This window comes from Pristiophorus japonicus, chromosome 8 (genome assembly GCF_044704955.1).
Source record: "Pristiophorus japonicus isolate sPriJap1 chromosome 8, sPriJap1.hap1, whole genome shotgun sequence".
NCBI lineage: Eukaryota > Metazoa > Chordata > Chondrichthyes > Pristiophoridae > Pristiophorus > Pristiophorus japonicus.
This window is the reverse complement of record NC_091984.1, coordinates 168,135,883-168,142,603: the sequence shown is the minus strand read 5'-3', so window position 1 is coordinate 168,142,603 and position 6,721 is coordinate 168,135,883.

The window sequence follows — 6,721 nt, the reverse complement described above, 5'->3', positions numbered from 1 at the left end:
TGTGCCAATACTTTTGCACTATGTGCTCTGGCTTAGCTCTCCCCAGACTTAAGCGCCAATGGCCTTGGCTGTGCTTTGGCTTGGCTCCCTCCCTGTTAACCCCCAAATCCTTTTGCCACAACGTTGGGTAGTGGTTACCAGTTGGGATGGTTCGATGATGCAGTGGGGGTTCAGTGGGTTCTGGGTGTGATCCATGTGTGCGTCCATGGCTACATACATCCATTTTCCCCCACATATGTAGATCATGCTGGTGGCTCAGCACATTCATATACATTCATATACATTCAAGCCCAGAAAAGGAAATTTGCATTTACATAATTGCATTTGTGGTACAGTTGTGAGGCAAATACATTTGACAGGTGAGGTACATTGATGATACATCTTTGGGATCAGTGCTGGGGTCAGCACCGGTGCGAGAGGACAAGCGAGTTCCACAGCTGCTCGATGGTGTCCAGGCAGCCTGGTGGCGACGCGGTGCCCGGTGCTGGCAGTGGGAACCCGATTGGCTCGAGTTGCCTGCTCTTGGGGCCTTTGCCATTGCTCCTAGCATCGGGCAGGTTTACAGATGTCTGTGACCTCCCTGTCCTCTCCTTGCGCCCCGGGTCGCTGCTGCTCCCAATGGAGCAGTCATCTAGCAGTGCACAAGGAACTGCTGACTCACTTGCCTGGGAGTTATTTGATTTGGGATCCTGGCTGGTCCCGGTCCCAATTGGGAGAACCATTGCGGGTGACCCTTCGTTCCCGGGTGTAGCCTTGGTGGCGATGAGATCTGGCGGCTGTGCCTTAGCACAATTTGCTCTTTCAGGCTCGTGGCGGTTGGTGCCATCGGGTGCCTGAGAGGTGGAGCCGATCGGGGGCAGGGTATTGATACCGGTGCCATTGCCCTCCTGAGATCGCTTGCTCTGCAGCTTGTCTATTTTAGTTGCTTATGGCCACACTCCGTGGGGCATCATTCTGGTCCCAGGGGCGCAAGCTACAGCATCGGGTAGGCCGCTGGACCTGTGTGCTTCCGATGGGTGTTTGCCCGCTACATTATCAGAATATAGTTGAAATCCTGCATCGCACAATGTTTCATTGCTTATTGTAGATAAATTGTAGCTCCGATCACAATCGCCCAACTTTTCTTTGCTTATTACATGTTTAAACTCTGATCATCAATTAGAAGCTTTACATTTAACTCACAGTTGCTGTTACATTGATTGAGAATGTGGACCTGTCCCTTTAAGTGTGTGCGTTGCTGGCTTCCTTTAAGAGAGCCTTGCTATCTTTCCCCCAATCTTCTTCTTCGCTGGGTACCACGTGTTGCTCCATCAGCGCTGCACCTCGTGGTCTGGTTGCCGCCATCTTTTCCTTCAGTGCTTCACCTCGTGGTTTGGGCACCACCTTTCTTCCATCCACGATGTCGGCTGCTGTGATCCTCTTCTCCCCGGGTTCTGCCACTGAAGCTGGGAAGTCGCCCTTGGATCCGATTTTCTTCCTCCGGAGTCCTGCCACTGGAGCCTGGAAGATGCGTTCAGGTCGTCTCAGCTGGATCATCTCCACACAGTCGTGCTGAGCGGTCTGTGCCTCGGGTGCTGTGCTGGTCTGCTCTCCGGTGCCGGATCCACCCTCAGGTGAGGGCTTGCTTTGCCTCTGAGAACAGAGGACGTCGATCGCTGGAGGGATGAAATCTTCTCAGCTCTAATGGTTCTTCTCCATCCACCTTCTTCCGAGTAGCATTGGTCCATCACCTGCAACAATCCACAGGGGTAATTTGTGCACCACGCCATCATGGAGTACCTTAACATTCACACTACCAACAACTGGGATAATTTAATTGGTGTAGGTGAGTAGCTTTGCTTAAACCGAGACCAACTTGGGTCGTTCAGTTTGATTGTCCCATAGCCTCTCAAAGGCTTCTTGATTCATTACTGACTGGCTCACCCCTGTGTCCACCTCCATGAAGACTGGAGCGCCGTTTATCTAGACTTCCATTCTCAACGGGGAACATTCGGTGGTGCAGGTAAACATGCTATATACCTCATCGTGGGGCTGAGCTGCCTCTCTGACCACTTCTTCATAATTCGCGCTGGATTCATGGCCCTCTGCAGACTCTTCATCAACATGATGAGTCCTATTTCTTTTACACATTCGCTGGAGATGGCACTTTGTGCTGCACCCTTTGCACACATAGTCCGTATTACGGCACTGGTGAGCCCTGTGATTCCCTCCGCAACACCAGCATGGTGCTACTCGATTAGCCCCCCTCGGCGGACTCAGAGTTAAGGGACTCGGGGGCCTGTTCTCTCTCCCCTGAGAAGATTCACGTTCTACAGTCCAGCCTCTAAAAGGCACCAGTCTGTGTACTGTACTTGCCGGGTTTGAGTCCTGAGGATGAGTCACCTGCCTAGATGGTTGAGGGCATGAATGCCTGGCTCACGGTGATGGCCTTCTGCAGTGTGACTGTGGTATCCGCAGATAGTAGCCTGTGAAGAAGGCCCTCGTGGCCGATTCCAATGACAAAGATATCTCGCAGCACTTCGGTCAGGTGGTCGCCGAAATCACATGGTGCCGCCAGCCTCCTGAGGTCTGCAGCATATTTCGTGATTTCCCGGTCTTCGGGCCGTCAGTGTGTGTAAAACCGGTGTCTGGCTGTAAGGATGCTCTCTTTGGGCTTGAGTTGTTCTTGGATCAGCGTTACAAGCTCCTCGTACGTCTTGGTCGTTGGCTTCATTGGTGTCAGCAAGTCCCTGACGAGGTCATAGATGGTGGGCCCACAACTGGTGAGCAGGATAGCTCTGCGCTTATCAGCCAGTGTGGCCGGATTGTCGCCTGCCAGGTTGTTCGCTGTGAAGAAATGGTCGAGCCTCTCCACAAAGGCGTCCCAATCATCACCATCGGTGAACTGCTGCAATGTACCAAGGTTAGCCATTTTCGCGTGAAAGTCCGTAATCTCGTCGCCAATTGTTATGTCTTTGGATGCTTTGATAATGACTCTACGAGGCAAAGTATTGTACTTGAACTGCAGTGACCTTAGTCCATTTAATATGACTCCAGAGTGAGGATACCACATGGTGGACTCCCTTTTATACCTAGGTACCTGTGGTGTACAGGTAACCCCTGGGCCTCCACCAGTTGCACCCTCTGGTGGTGCCAGCATAGTGTATACAGTGTGAACCTTGTTGATGGTAAACAAGTCTCCATCTTATGCAACTATACAGTGACTACACAGAGAGTATATCTATAGTATATATATATATATATAAAACACCGAGAGAGAGAGAGAGAGAGAGAGACAGGCACCAAGAGAGAGAGACCGAGAGAGAGAGATAGAGAGAGCGAGAGACACAGAGAGAGAGAGAGAGCGAGAGACCGAGAGAGAGACAGAGAGAGCGAGAGACAGAGAGAGCGAGCGACAGAGAGAGAGGGAGAGAGAGCGAGAGAGAGAGAGAGAGACCGAGAGAGAGAGGCATCAAGAGAGAGAGACTGAGAGAGAGAGAGACACCGAGAGAGAGAGACTGAGAGAGAGAGACAGAGAGAGAGAGAGCCACCGATAGAGAGAGAGAGAGAGAGAGAGAGACAAAGAGAGAGAGAGAGAGAGAGACAAAGAGAGAGAGAGACAGGGAGAGAGAGAGACAGAGAGAGAGAGACAGAGAGACAGAGAGAGAGAGACACAGAGAGAGAGAGAGGGAGAGAGAGAGAGAGGAAGAGAGAGAGAGGGAGAGAGAGAGAGACCAAGAGAGAGAGACACTGAGAGAGAGAGAGAGAGAGAGACCGAAAGAGAGCGAGGGAGAGAGAGAGAGAGACACAGAGAGAGAGAGAGATACCAGATTGATATAATATTTTTAAAAAATTCTGCTTCACAACAATTGACCTTTGGGATCCACAGTGTTTTGGGGCAGAGAGTTCCTGATTCCCACCACTCTTTGTGTGAAGAAGTGCTTCCTGACATCACCGCTGAACTGCCCAACTCGAATTTGAAGATTATTCCCCCTTGTTCTGGGCTCCCCCACCAGAGCAGGTAGTTTCTCTCCATCTCTCCATCTACCCGATCAACTCATTTAATGATCTTAATCCCCTCGATTAGATCACCGCTTAATCATCGATACTCCAGGAAATACAAGCCCAGTGATGAGCTCTACCTCACCAACCACTTCTCTCGACCCCTCCACGGTCTCTAAATTGTCAGATTGCTTGTCCCACATCCAGTACTGGATGAGCAGAAATTTCCTCCAACTAAATATTGGGAAGATTGAAGCCATTGTCTTCAGTTCCCGCCACAAACTGCGTTCCCTAGCTACCGACTCCATCCCTCTGTCTGAGGCTGAACCCGACTGTTCGCAACCTCGGTGTTGTATTTGACCTCGAGATGAGCTTCCAATGACATCTTCCTGCCTATTTCCACCTCTGGAACATCGCCAGTCTCCGGCCTTGCCTCAGCTCATCCACTGGAGAAGCCCTCATCCATGCTTTTATTACCTCTAGACTTGACTATTCCAATGCACTCCTGGCCGGCCTCCCACATTCTACCCTACGTAACCTTGAGATCATTTAAAACTCTGCTACCCATGTCCTAACTCTGTGTTTGCTGATCGACATTGACTCCCCGTTAAGCAATGCCTCGATTTTAAAATTCTCACCCTTGGTTTCTGATCCCTCCGTGGCCTCGCCCCTCCCTATCTCTGTATCTCCTTCAGCTTCACAATCCTCCCTAATTCTGTAATCTCCTCCAGCCCCTACACCCCCCCCCTATCTCTGTAATCTCCTCCAGCCCCTACACCCCTCCCTATCTCTGTAATCTCTCCAGCCCCTACACCCCTCCCTATCTCTGTAATCTCCTCCAGCCCCTACACCCCTCCCTATCTCTGTAATCTCCTCCAGCCCCTACACCCCTCCCTATCTCTGTAATCTCCTCCAGCCCCTACACCCCTCCCTATCTCTGTAACCTCCTCCAGCCCCACAACCCCCTGAGATATCTGCGCTCCTCTAATTCTGGACTCCTGATTTTAATCGCTCCACCATTGAGCCTTCAGCTTCCTCAGCTCTGAACTCCCTCCCTAAACCTCTCTGCCTCTGTACCTCGCTTCAGATGCTCCTTAAAACCAGCCTCTTTGACCAAGAGTTTGATCACCTACCTTAATGTCTCCTCATGTGGCTCGGTGTAAAATTTTGTTTGATAACGCTCCTGTGAAGCACCTTGGGATGTTTTACTCAGTTAAAGGCGCTATATAAATGCAAGTTGTTGTTGTTGTTGTAGAAAAGAGAAGGCTGAGGGGTGACCTGATAGAGGGCTTTAAAATTATGAAGGTGTTTGATAGGGTAGACGTAAAGGAGATGTTTACACTTGTGGATCAGACAAGAACTAGTGGCCATTAATACAAGATAGTCATGAATAAATCCAATAGGAAATTCAGGAGAAACTTGTTTCCCCAGAGAGTGGTGAGAATGTGGAATTCACTACCACAGGGAGTGGTTGAGGCGAATAGTATCGATGCATTTAAGGGAAGCTGGATAAACACTTGAGGGAGAAAGGAATAGAGGGTATGCTGACAGGGTGAGATGAAGAGGCGCGTGTGAAGCATGGACCTGGTGGGCCGAATGGCCAGTTTCTGTGCTGTGAATTGTATGTCATTCCATGTAACCCTTCCCTCCAACCCCCATGACTGGAAGACTGACAGACACAGCTTGACAATGTCCTGCTGCTCTCCTTTTATTGTGTTCCAAACACAGATGAGGCTGCACACAGGGAGGTTAAAGTAACAGTGACCTCAGTCTTTATTAAGACACTCCAGAGTGAGGAACAGGCCTCAGGGGCCGGCTTATATACAGTGCTTCCAAGGGATGCTGGGATCCCTTGGGACTTCAGGGGATGAACTCCCTGGTGGCGGAACATGGGAGTGCATGCTTTACAGATACACAACATCACTCCCCGCCCAAAGCCAAAGTGAAAACTATTTACAAGGTGAGGCGGTCGGGAGCCTTTCTTTCCCTGGTGGACCGCTTCGGTACAAATGTCTGTTCTGGTGTGTTGGCTGTGCCCTCGCTGGGCTGGCATGTTGTTGGGTGAGCCTGGCCTTGCTGGGCAGTTGGGGTGATGGGTTTGATTTCCTGGTCCGGGGTGGTGTCGTTGATCCTTTGGGTATGTGTTGTGGGCTCGAAAAAGGTGGTGTCTGCTGTGGGTTGTTCAGGGCAGTCTGTGAACACAGCCCTGTTTGGTCCAGGTACTTTCTGCAAATTTGTCCATTGTCTAGTTTGACTACAAACACCCTACTCCCTTCTTTAGCTATCACAGTGCCCACGATCCACTTGGGACCATGTCCATAGTTTAGCACATACACAGGGTCATTCAGATCAATTTTCCGTGACACAGTGGCGCGACCATCGTTTACATTTTGTTGCTGCCGCCTGCTCTCTACCTGATCATGCAGGTTGGGGTGAACCAGCGAGAGTCTGGTTTTAAGTGTCCTTTTCATGAGTAGCTCAGCCGGGGGCACCCCTGTGAGTGAGTGGGGTCTCGTGCGGTAGCTGAGCAGTACTCGGGACAGGAGTGTTTGGAGTGAGCCTTCTGTGACTCGTTTAAGACTCTGTTTGATTGTTTGTACTGCCCACTCTGCCTGCCCATTGGAGGCTGGTTTAAACGGGGCCAAGGTGACATGTTTGATCCCATTGCGGGTCATGAATTCTTTAAATTCGGCACTGGTGAAATATAGCCCGTTGTCACTGACCAATATGTCAGGCAGGC